Consider the following 12,512-nt stretch of genomic DNA (forward strand, 5'->3'; position numbering starts at 1 on the left):
TCTGATGTTTCAAGTTCATAAGAATGCTTGCTTGATGTTTAAGAATGGTTCATGGATGTTTTAGTTGGATTATGTTGGGTCTTAAGGGATTAAGATGGTTGTTGGGTAACATTGAGTCATGCAAATGCATAAAGGTGATGACTTTATGCATTAAGAGCTTAGTTTGAAGGTCTTATGAGGTTTTGACGCGAGGAATTAAAGGATTAAGACGTGTTTTGAGTTTTGGAAAAATCTCGGTTACGCCCGGCGTAACTAATGGTACACCCAACGTACCTTCTTTTGGCCGCGATCCAGAATTCGTCGAGTACGCCCAACGTTGCTGACCGTACGCACCGCGTTCATCGTTCAGTTGGGTTTTGGGTTTGTTGCGTTTTGGGTTTCGCATCCTTGGGCCACTTTGTTACTTTGGGCCTTTTGGGCTAACTGAGATTTATTGTTGGCTAAGGAATTATTGGGCTTTAGGATAAGGCCCATATGGGGTTGGGCCTAATTTGGAAAATTGGGCCATTAGTGGGCCTTTATGGATCTTGTAGTTTTGGGCCTTTTTGGTTTTGGGCTTGGGCCTTAGCTTTGGTTCATGTTGGGTGAGGGGTAAAATGGTCATTTCACCCCAAGTATGGATTATGGATCATAGTTTGGAACCCAATTGCTAATTGGGTGTTATTTTGGTATTGATAGCCTGGAGGAGTCATCAGCGCAGCAGCTAGGTATTTCTTTCAGTGAGCCTCTACATTCGAGGTGAGTCTCCTCACTGTTCTATGGGTCGAAGGCACCAATGCCGGCCCATCTTGTTTATGTATTGTAGGAAGACCCGGGGGTAACCCATGGCATTTTGTATGAAAAACCAAGAGGCGGCTCTTGGCAAACTGTATGCAAGACCATGGTCTTAACTCTAGCAGATAATTGGTGAAGTAGTTGTAGATTGTATGCTAGTTGTATTTGTGATGCTTAGATGGAAGACTAGGTGGTGGCTCGTGGTACTTGTCTGTAAGACCCAGGGTTTTGGTCCCCGGCCTGCCAAGGAAGACCATGAGGCGGCTCGTGGCATACTGGCAAGAATATGGTTGGCACATAGCACTTTTATTGATTGATTGGATATGTATGGTATTTATGGCTCATTTGATATGTTTGGTATGAGGTATTTGGGGAACTCACTAAGTTTTATGCTTACAGTTTGTGGTTTAAGGTTTCACATACTTCCAGTTTGAAAGGGAAGGGCCCGACTTGATCGCAATGCATACACCCGTGTTTTCTGCAACATGTGATTTTTGGTATGAACTCTGATAATTGTTTTATTTTGAAATGCTTTTAAATGTTTGGATAAAGTTACATTAGTGTTTTGACTATAATAAAAATGAATTTATTACCCTTTATTTTCGGGACGTTACAACTATTCTACGAATAAATCAATATTCATCAATTTGACTAATTAAATGTTCGAATTATTTTTAGTAAAAATATTTATATTTTACTAACTTTGGACATATATAAATATATATACATATGTTGTATATATAATTAACTCTAAGTGGTTTTATGTTCTCCTCCGTGAGAACTTCGAAACAATATATTATATGTCCAAAATAGAGTATATGTGAATGAGATATCGATACTCAAAGATGGGTACTTGAGAACAAATTTAGAAAAAGAGATGAATGTGGGAATGAGTCCCACATTGGTAAAAGACCAAACTCAACAAGGTTTATAAGCTTGAATGCATGAAATACTTACAAGCTTGTGTCTATGGTTTTACTACAAGTGCTACCCGCGCGAAGTGGGGGTGCAAATCTTGGATTTCGTAGACCAAAAACACCGAACTTGTGCATGGGCACGACCTAAAAATACGAATGCATATCCGAAAACTCGGGCTCGCGCTACCCTCGTTTTTGCTAAACTTGACAGCTTTGGTCCTTATTTTGAATTATGTAACGGATGCATTAATTAATGACATTTATTGGCATTCAATTCTCAATCAATTCCTTAATATCGAATTAATTTGTTTCCATTATATATTCAACTATTAAAAGAGACCTTTACCATCTCATTTGATACACGAATGAAATATATACTCTTCTTCCTTCTCCCTCTCTGTACACCTGCTTCCGACAATTCTTTCAGGCAAGTGCAAATATCTGGAAGTACAAACTGTTAAGGTTGTTGTACCCTGGGAACAGAAGGAGAATCTATTTAAGGGAATCGAGTCTAACTCAAGCCTTAGCCACCACTTTTACTACTAACCTTTTTATTACAGGAATATACAAAGAAGAAAAACGAAGTCCTTTGTACCAACATTAACTTCGGTGATACACAAATTTGAGAATCACTCACTATGTTTTCAAATTATTGATATAACAAACTTGGAAAGAGATCAAGTAGACAAATCATAAAGAATTTGTCAAACAATTTTGCGATCGAGAAAACAAACAAATGTCATGAACGATTGAACAGATTTCGTGAATCAGATTAAATCGATGAGAAGTGTCAATTATCCAGAACGATTTACAACCACAAATTCACTCTCAGCTGTATGATCGACTTATATGATATCGAGGATTCTTATGGTGAAAACGATAACAAATTGAATAATTGGATCAGATATCTCGATAATGAAAAATAATAGATCAAGTGTTTGAGCATCAAATCAGATTTAGTGAAGGATTAACAACTTTTTCAAGATCACCGATTATGCATCGATTCTTTTAATTACCATGTATAGGTTGAGAGAGCTCTCATTGTATAAATTATAACATCAAGTTACTGATGCGTTTACTTAACATCAATATACAACCGATTTGTAAATTACAACTTATGTATCTTCGATTGAAGAATAAAACATATTATCGTCTTATAATTACTCGTGACAAGATCCATGAAGTTATCTCTAAGCATGGGCTAATCAAATACTTAAAATCCCTATTTTCAAAGTACCCATGAATATTGTAGCAATTTCAGTTGCAATGTCTTAACCTTAATCAACAATCTACAATTAATTCATGACAATTTTAATTCACTACTTACTTCTAAAAGTATGAACGAATGTGGAAGTTCGAATAATTCAAATTACTCAGGAAGTGTAAACATGCAAAAACGAAACACGAGAATAAATAATTGAATAAGGTAGTACGATACTCATAAATAATTCTCTATTATTCATTCACCAAATCAATTACATTTATTTTGTTACAAGTTTCAAAAATATCACCTAACCACTAAAACTAACATCGTCTCTTAATCCTATGCTCCTAGCATGCTGGTAGTATCTGACTCTATTCAGAACCTTTGTAAAAGGATCTGCAACATTATCCTCTAATGATACTCTCTTCACCGGAAGGCTCCCTTCTTCTACTCGATGTCGAATATAATAGTACTTTCTATAGATATGCTTGGATCTACCATGGTCCTTTGGTTCTTTTTTCAAAGTAACCGTGCCTTCATTATCACATAAGAGTTCTATGGTTTCTTGAATAATTGGAACGACTATGAGTTCTCCGATGTTCTTCTTCATCCAAGCCACTTCCTTCGATGCTTCACTCACTGCAATGTACTCTGATTCACAGATGGAATCAACCACTGTGTCTTGCTTGGAACTTTTTCAAGTAACCGCTCCCCCATTCAATAATAATAGTCAGTAGGACTGCAAACAAAAGTTGTCTCGGTCCGTTTTAAAGTTTAGGTCACTGTAACCACTCACTCTTAACGTATCACTTCCACCAAGAACTAGGAACATGTCTTTTTTTCTTTGCAGATACTTAAGAATATTCTTCACCGCAATCCAATGGGCTCTGCCATGATTCCTTTAAAATCGACTAACCATGCTCACAGCATAAGAAACATCAGGGTGAGTAAATGTCATTGCATACACGATCGATCCTATAGCCGAAGTGTATGGGAATCGACTCATGTCAGCTATCTCTTCATCAGTACTTGGAATTTGAGTCTTACTCAACTTAACAGTGCTATGAATGGGCAATTCTCCTTTCTTTGAATTCTCCATACCGAAACGCTTTAGTACTTTATCCAAATATCTACTCTGTCTAAGACCAATAAGACGATTATTTCTATCTCGATGAATCCTTATTCCTAGAATATTTGTCGCTACCCCTAGATCCTTCATAACGAAACACTTTCCAAGCCAAGAATTAACTTCTTGAAAAGTTGGAATGTTGTTTCCTATAAGGAGTATGTGTAACACCCGGTTTCCAGATTGGATCGATTTAGGGTTTCGAAGAGTCAATGGCATGGTTTTTCGGTAAAAACAGGACTCACGAAGTGACCGTAGGAGGGTCACAACGTTAGGAGTGATTAAATGAAGATTCTAAATTATGCTAAGCTTACGACGTGAGAAGTAAAGGACCATGACGTGCGAGGCGCTGTAGCCCAAGCCCATGATCTTTTAGGGTTGCCTTTATATTTAAACCCCATAAACTTCATTTTAGGGTTCCAAAAATAGCCTCCTTCGTCCCTAAGCTCAGTAAAACCCTAACCCTAGTATCTCATTGTGATTCTTGAGCTTTTGGTGGAGTTTTTGTGGCTTGGAGAAGAAGAGATTACCAATAAAGCATAGTTTCAGCTTGGAAGTTCCATTTGCAACCTTTAGCTACACTTATGGACGATTGAGAGTAACAAAGATCCAAACTTTATGTTTCCTTATTGCTAGATCTCTGGTTTTATGCATGTTTAGCCATGGTTTAAAAGTTATAGTGTTGGGAATCCATTATTTTGGCAACTTTATGGGTCCAAGGGGTCCCTTGGTGCTTATATCTTATGGGTCTGAAGTTTAAAGGATGTTTGAGTCCATGCTTGAGAACCTAACACAATTTTCTTCATAAATGACCTAGTTTTAGCTCAAGTATTGTATTGGACATACAAGACCTTAAAGCATCGATTTTTATGATCCTAGGAGTGTTAGGAAGCCTCCTTGAAAAAAGATGGATTAGTGGCTTAATAGATTAAGAAGTTTTTGGATCAAAATGGCACTCAGACAGGTCTCACGATGTGAGGAGATGCATGTCATGTCCTGAGGATTATAAGACTCGGCTATTTTGTCATGAAGTGGCTCATGACATGAGACATAGTTGGTCATGTCGTGAAGATGGTTGACTGTTGACCCTTGACTGTTGACTTTTTGACCAAGTTTGACTTTAGGTCAAACTTGAGGATTTTGGGCTATTGATTGAGATTCTACCTTTTTTTGGTGATTAGCAGATTCGTGGGTGCAATCAATTCTTAAAAAGGATCGTATCTCATTGTTTCAGAATTCTTCGATTTAGGTGAGTTTTCCTTACTGGACTTGTGGGTCGAAGGCACCAATGCTGGCCCACTAGATTATGTATCCTGGTATAAAGGATGTTGCTATGTTGTAGTGATCTGTTGGATCTGTATCTTAGCATATAGGATGTTGCTATGCGGTAGTGATTTGTAGATCTGCCTATTTTTCTATTGAATTTCTATATGATCATCTGTTTGTTGGATATATGTTATCTGTTATGAATATGTAGACTTAGTATGGTTGTGTTGAGGCAATCCTGCATTGTAGGCCAGTAAAGCAAGCCCGACTTATGTTGTGGGCTTGGGAGTAAGCCAGAGATAAGCTATGGGCCATTAAGGAAAGCCAGACTTATGATGTGGCAACAGGAGCAAGCCAGACATGATTTGTGGGCCGGAAGGCAAGGTAGACTCATGATGTGGGCTCAGGGGTAATCCAGTCTGTTAGCTATGGAACCAGTATGCATGTTGTTATCTGTTTGTGTGGTGGTACTTTGGGAGAACTCACTAAGCTTCATGCTTACTGTTTTAGTTTATTGTTTCAGATACTTCAGATGGTCGTGGCAAGGCGAAAGTGTGATTGTGGACATCCTCTTGGTTTTGATGATACTGATTTGGGGACACTATGATATATGATTTAAATTTGCGAACAATGTTTTATAAACGAATGGTTTTGATTTGGATGGTATCTGAAAACAATGATTTTACTTGACTGAAAAATGAAAAATTTTGCCTTGGTTTTTTTGTGGGATTTTACTTTTTGCTATCGGAGCCCTGATTTGAGTGAATTGGATAAACATTCATGTGTATTCAGACTCAAACTACAGATCTGTAAAAGTTTCCAAATTGTTTTCAAATTGTTTTCAAAATCGTTTTCAAATTTGTTTTCAAAGGTAACCAAAGATGGACGAGATGTGTACGATCCGTCGGAGCAAGGAAGTGTACCCGAAAATACCCACACTGTTATTTTCTTATGATGATTATTGCAGAACTGCATGCTAGTGGTAGTCTAGGGATTTTCAGGAATTGCATGGTAGAATTGCATGATGTATGATGCTTGATAGCCTAAAAAGATTTCTTATATATTAGAAGAAATTGACATCTTTACTATAGTTGCTTAGTATGTACATAATAGTTGTACATAATTAAGATTCTATAGACTTGAGAATGTTTGATATAGCCTTGTTTTATGTTATTATCTGATGAAGGGCTTAGGGTAGAGTCAAGTATTCAACTGTCTATAGGATTCAACGTTATGTATGATTAGCATGCACGTGTGGCTGCAGGGTTGGTGGAAGTTTCATGAGTGAGCAAGTGGGTGTAGTAGGCTAGTTGAGGAAGGATTAGTCACTCTTGTGAGAGTGAGGACAGGATGAAGGTACAACCTAGATGCTTGGGCCTAGAGGTCGGGAATTTCGTATGAGGACCTACCTGATTGTATTGTGTCTTAGTGCCAGTCGACTCCACTTCTCGAATGCTTCTTGCTTTGTGCTTTGTGGCACTCATATTGATGTGAGTTAAGTATCAAATGAATACGTTAAATTACATGATATGAAGGTTAAATAATCTTAGTGTGAAGGATTTGGTCCTATTGTGCAGCTCTCGTTTGAGTCTAACTGTTGTAGGGTTGAGTCTTTTAGTCTAAAGATCATTTAAGTTTTGTTGCATGTAATTGTATTCATGAAGTGGTTAGCTGACGTTAATAGGGGTTCTTTAGCAGCTAATGTCAAGGGAGGTGGGAATTCTAGGAGAGCCTAGGAAGTGCTTTAGTGCGGTTGCTATGCTATTTAGCGGGTGTTGGAGGAAATATTTTGAGTAGGTGACTAAGAGGACTCGAGATGATTCTTAAGGAAAGTATGGATATGTGTGGAAGGTAGTATTGGGCCCGTACTACTGGAAGCAAATGATCCATACTCGAATCAAGGAAGTCGCGAGGATTCTAAGGAGCGGTTTGAGGGTAGATAGAATGGTTGGATAACCATGATGTGACAATCCGAAATTTCTAGCTTGTATAAACATTCAAATTTATCAGAGTTAGTCTTGTTTGTTAACTTTTAGCCCTATTTGGAGTCTATTCGAGTATTCTAAACTTAGTACATCAAAGGAATCAGTGTTAGGATGAATTGGTTGAAGTTCTAGTCATGAAGCAAACCGAAAACCTCCTCAAAAAGGAGTTTTTGGTCAAGACCTTAGAGTTTTCGGTCAAGGTGACTGAAAACCCCATCCTACATAGATATTTCATGATCATTTGGATCATTCTTTCCTTTTCAAAGCTAGAAACATCCATTCTCTCTCAAGTATCATCGAGTTCTTCACTTTGATCTTCAAAATTTTAAGAATTCTTTCCATTTGATTTGTTGTTACAAAGCTTTATCTAGTACAACCCTTTGATTTCATCCATGAAATCATCTCTTTCGGGTTAGATCTTCAAGAACACCAAGAACACCAAGAACAGACACTAGTGTTTTGGTCCAAAATCAACTCTATTAGCCTCTAAATTGTAAGTATTACTTCCCTAAACTTGTTATCTAGTTGAAACTCTTGATTAGGGCCTTGAAATAAACATTTATCCAAGAACAAAAGGTGTTTTCGGTCTAGTGCATCTCCTTAGACCGAAAACCCATATGAAGGGTGCAAAATGACTTTAAGCCTTTCCTAATACTTAGTATTGAGTCTAGAACACTTCATTGATTGTTTAAAGCCTTTGGAAATCACCTTATGCATCAAAGACCATGGGTTTTCGGTCAAAACCATTTGGACCGAAAACCATATGAACCGAAAACCATTTGGAACGAAAACCATTTGGACCGAAAACCATATGGACCGAAAACCACTTGGACCGAAAACTCCTTTAAGTGGATATACAACCCTTAGATGCAACCCTTGGTACTTCTAGCACTTGAATCAAAGTGTTTTCCATGTCCTAGGGTCTCTAAACTTGGTTAATTAGTTGTTAAATGACTAATTGGATACATATATGTGTCATTATATGTTAAATAGGATCCGTGTGTGTGTTCAAGTCTTCACTTGACACTTAGCATCCTATACCATCCGTTCATCCAAACCACTCACTACAAGTGAGTTCATACCCCTTAATCAACCTTTTAAATGATTTTAAATGCTTTTATCGGGGGGAATACAAGTTGAACTATTATTGTTATTATATCAATCACATGTGATTAATAACTGCCAAACAAGTGGATTTCTTACTTTTCAAACTATGTTATAAATCAAACTACTTCAAACTCTTTTGCAAACTCTTTTACATGTTAAATACTTTCTATTCAAACTCTTTTAAACTTATACTTTGTCAAATGTGTATCTATATGGATATAGTTATATAAGTAGGATTGAAAGGACTTAGGACTGATAGCTCGCCTTGCTTCCTGTTCCTTGTTTGGTTGTGGACTTAGGGTATCAGTTATTTGTCGGAAGGTCGTTTGAATGCTAGTTATATATGATGTATATGTATATAGATATAAAAGTTACTTATTTCAGTTCCATACCTTTGGGTAGCAAAGGTATACAAACATGTTCATTTCTACAAACAACATTGCTAGTAAACTATAATAGGTATAGTTTAGGAAGTTACAAATACTATTACTAGAACAATGAAACATACAATGAGTCAGTTCATACATGAGTCATAACATATAGTGATGAGAAACAAACATAACACATAGTGATGAGAAACAAACATAACATGTGGTGATGAGAAACAAACAAAACATAATAGACAGAGAGAGAACATACAATACAGCTAGTACATACTATACATTATACAAGAGAACATACTATTATGAGAAACAGAGAGAACATACATACATACTAGACAGAGAGAGAACATACAATACAGCTAGTACATACAATACATATACAAGAAGATGTCAACAGTTATGTGAGCCACGTAACGGGGCATGGCATCACCTGTCATGGCTCGTTTTGTATCCAGAGTCTCCTACAAGGAGAGCATTGAATTTGTGTATCAAGTACATACAAACACTTTCATACAAACAATGACACTAAAATACTTATGAACTCACCAGCTTTAAAGATGATAAAGTCTTTCAAAATAACTTGTATTCTCAGGTCATCAGTAGACAGGTACCGATGCCAGGCTTTTGAGAAGATGGAGCACATTCAAGACTCATCTCATATTTTGATTTACTTTTTGGTGTCTATTAAACTTTACAAAAAACACTTGTATTAAATTATATTATTAATGCAATGGATGATGTTGTTGCTTGTTTACTACTATGCATTGTTGTGATACTGTACGTGACGTCCTCCACCCCTGAACGTTTCTGCCGTTCTGGTTTTGGTGTGACAACCCTAAACTTTTTCCGTTATCCTTACTCAATTTTCCGTTAATCAAATTCAGGTTTTTATTTAATTCCGTCAAATTTGATAGTTTGGGAAAGACTTTGCGTTTAAATAAATCAATTTGGATTTATTTATGTTCACGTCAGTATTATTTTTGAACTAACGGAATATTCTAAACTTAGTACATCAAAGGAATCGGTGTTAGGATGAATTTGTTGAAGTTCTAGACATGAAGCAAAACGAAAACCTCCTCAAAAAGGAGTTTCGGTCAAGACCTTAGAGTTTTCGGTCAAGGGACCGAAAACCCCATCTTATATATATATTTCATGATCATTTTGATCATTCTTCCCCTTTTTACAAGTCTAGAACTCGAAAACTCTCTCAAGTATCATCAAGTTCTTCACTTTGATCTTCAAATTCTCGAAAATGTAAGTGTTTCTTTCACCTTGAATCATTGATAGATCTTCCTAACTAGCATCCCCCTTCGATTTCATCCATTAACTTCATCTTTTTGGGTTTAATCTTCAAGAACACGAAGAACACGAAGAACACCAAGAACACACACTAGTGTTTTGGTCCAAAAATCAACTCTTTTAGCCTCTAAATCGTAAGTATTACTTTCTGCACTTATTATCTAGTTGAAAGTCTTGTTTAAAGCCTTGAAATCGTCATTTTCCAAGAACAAAAGGAGTTTTCGGTTTAGTGCATCTCCTTAAACCGAAAACCCTAAAGAAAAGTGCCTTTAAGACCTTAAAACGCACCTAAGGCTTCAGATATAACTTAGAACCCCTTTGCATGTTTGAAAGCCCTTGAGAAACACCACATACATCAAAGATCTGGAGTTTTCGGTTTTTGGACCGAGAACCCTTCGGACCGAGAACCATTAGGACCGAAAAGCTCCTAGGAACATACCACTTGGACCGAAAGCTCCATTTGGTGACCATACACTCCTCTTATGCAATCCTAAGTGATTGTAACACTTCCATTAAGGATTTCTTAGTCCTTAAAGTGTTATTCTTTACCTGATTAGTTGAGTAAGCACTAATTGTATACATATATATGTCATTATATGCTAAATAGGATCCGTACGTGTGCTCAAGACTTCACTTGACACTTAGCATCCTTTTTCCGATCTTACATTCGCATCACTCACTTCAGGTGAGTTCATACCCCTACGCTTTTTCCGAGTTTTCATGTTTTCAGGGGGGGGGGGGAATACAAGCAAAAGTACAAGGAAACTTGTGCTCAAGTATATTATTTTGTTTAAAATAATTATATGTTCAGTATGCTTTTAACTCAGAAAACCGTTTTACCAATTGATTAAGAAATCAACTCGTAGAAACAGTTTTCAAAACTAAAGCAAGGAACTTGTAAATCTTATCATAGAATGTGATATTTTCTAAAGGATTTATACAAAACATAAACAGGATTTTCGATGCTATTACTTGTAAGTTTGTTATTTTAGGATTGGAGACACGTCCTTGGTAACACTCCACCGGATTCGTGAGTGTAGGACTAGCCCCTATAACCAGAATCTCTTGTAGGGAGAGCGTGACTATTGTGTATAGATCTATACGGGACTGACTATCCCACACCTCGCTGCTAGCTACAGTGGGACCGTTAGGTCTACGGGTGACAAAGTCATAAAAGGATACTGGCCCCATTTCGTGCCATATCTAGTTTAATGTATGGTTATAAAACTCGCAACCAAGATAACAGAGATTTACTTTTGTAATAATGAAACAAGTGAACTAACCTCAAAGTAATAACCGATTTAATTACTAGAGGGCATTAGCAATGCCCTTAGGATCTAGTTTACTACTTATTTATTAGTTTTATTTATGTAATAAGGCTAATACATCTCACCGAGAGTAAACAGGGTTTTCAAGGAAACTACATCTAACGATACAAGTATGGTAGATACTTGTACACCTCATTTCAGAATCGATAACCAACTATCAAATTTTAAGGAAAATATAGGATTTTCCTGGGATAACTAAATCTTTCGTAAACAGGCTGTTTAACTAATGGATAATCGAACTTCTTTCATAAGAAAATATAGGGTTTTCTTGGTAAATACTTTTCAAAGGATTAAAGAAACATTTCGTTCACCAGAACTAAAACGCTTATGAACTCACCAGCTTTATGCTGATATTTTAAAACTGCTTGTATTCTCAGGGCATCAAAAGACAGATACTCTCGTCAACTTTTGGAGAAGACGGAACATTCTGAAGTCACGTCTTTTACTTTTGCTATATATACTGTTATGTATAAACCATGTTTTCAACAATGTAAATACTCATATTATAATGGAATGGTTGTGTTTACTTCGCTTACTATGATACAAATGTTATGATACTACACATGACGTCCTCCGCCCTGGAACGTTTCCGCCATCGGTTCCGGGGTGTGACAGATTTGTATCAGAGCAATTGTTTATAGTGAACTAAGTATACCGAACCATACATGGTATACAACTATAAACACTAAGGGGCCGAAGTGCTCTGAACTAAAAGTATACTTTTAAAATACAAGTATTTTCTCAAAAAGTATACAAGTATACCTACGTATAATAAGTGGAACAAAACAAAAGTATTTTGGATGTTGAACACTGCGGTTAAACCGGGGCAGTTATGTAATCATGTCTAGGGTCAATATAGCCTGATCAACTATATTCATTCAAGACATGACCAACATGTGCTTGGGAGTGACTTTGGTGTTGCAACAGGCCTAAAACTTACCCAATATCCATACAACTTAAAATACTATAGGAGTATTTTAGTCAGAGCCGAATACAGTGTAGAAATTCATTCCTAGTGTTGCTGCCTATTCGTTTCTTAGCGATAACTTACTTGCATTAATAACTTTCCTTTGCTTATTGCTTGGTAAAACACTTTATTATCAGAATAGGATATATTTCGTTT

Source organism: Lactuca virosa, chromosome 8 (genome assembly GCF_052849685.1).
Source record: "Lactuca virosa cultivar CGN04683 chromosome 8, Lactuca_virosa_CGN04683_v6, whole genome shotgun sequence".
NCBI classification, from domain to species: Eukaryota; Viridiplantae; Streptophyta; class Magnoliopsida; order Asterales; family Asteraceae; genus Lactuca; species Lactuca virosa.